Source organism: Elephantulus edwardii, unplaced genomic scaffold, assembly GCF_000299155.1.
Source record: "Elephantulus edwardii isolate Elephantulus edwardi_28Jun2011 unplaced genomic scaffold, EleEdw1.0 scaffold00058, whole genome shotgun sequence".
Lineage (NCBI taxonomy): Eukaryota > Metazoa > Chordata > Mammalia > Macroscelidea > Macroscelididae > Elephantulus > Elephantulus edwardii.
The window spans coordinates 3,154,257-3,154,955 of NW_006399808.1; the positions used below are offsets into that span (position 1 = coordinate 3,154,257).

Consider the following 699-nt stretch of genomic DNA (forward strand, 5'->3'; position numbering starts at 1 on the left):
CTTAGTGTCCTCCTGGGAGTTGACCTTGGCACCATGGATGAAGAGGAAGAGGTTGCAACGCCTCCGCCACCACCTCCTCCCAAGAAGGAGACCAAACCGGAGCCAATGGAAGAAGATCTTCCCGAGAACAAGAAGCAGGCCTTGAAAGAAAAAGAGTTGGGGAATGATGCCTATAAGAAGAAGGATTTTGGCACGGCCTTGAAGCACTATGACAAAGCCAAGGATCTGGACCCCACCAACATGACGTACATCACCAACCAAGCAGCCGTGTACTTGGAGAAGGGAGACTACAATAAGCGCCGGGAGCTTTGTGAGAAAGCCATCGAGGTGGGGAAGAGAGAACCGAGAAGACTATCGACAGATTGCCAAAGCTTATGCTCGGATTGGCAACTCCTACTTCAAGGAGGAGAAGTGCAAAGATGCCATCCATTTCTACAACAAGTCTCTAGCAGAGCACCGAAACCCGGATGTGCTCAAGAAATGCCAGCAGGCGGAAAAAATCCTGAAGGAACAAGAGCGGCTGGCCTACATCAATCCCGACCTGGCTCTGGAGGAGAAGAACAGAGGCAATGAGTGTTTCCAGAAAGGGGACTACCCCCAGGCCATGAAGCATTACACAGAAGCCATCAAGCGGAACCCACGAGATGCCAAACTGTACAGCAATCGGGCTGCTTGCTACACCAAACTCCTCGAGTTTCA

At 51.4% G+C, this 699-nt stretch overlaps 1 pseudogene; it reads left to right on the plus strand.

Moving 5' to 3' along the window:
• Positions 1–699, plus strand: part of LOC102847451 — a 1,818-nt pseudogene that overhangs the window by 524 nt on the left and 595 nt on the right.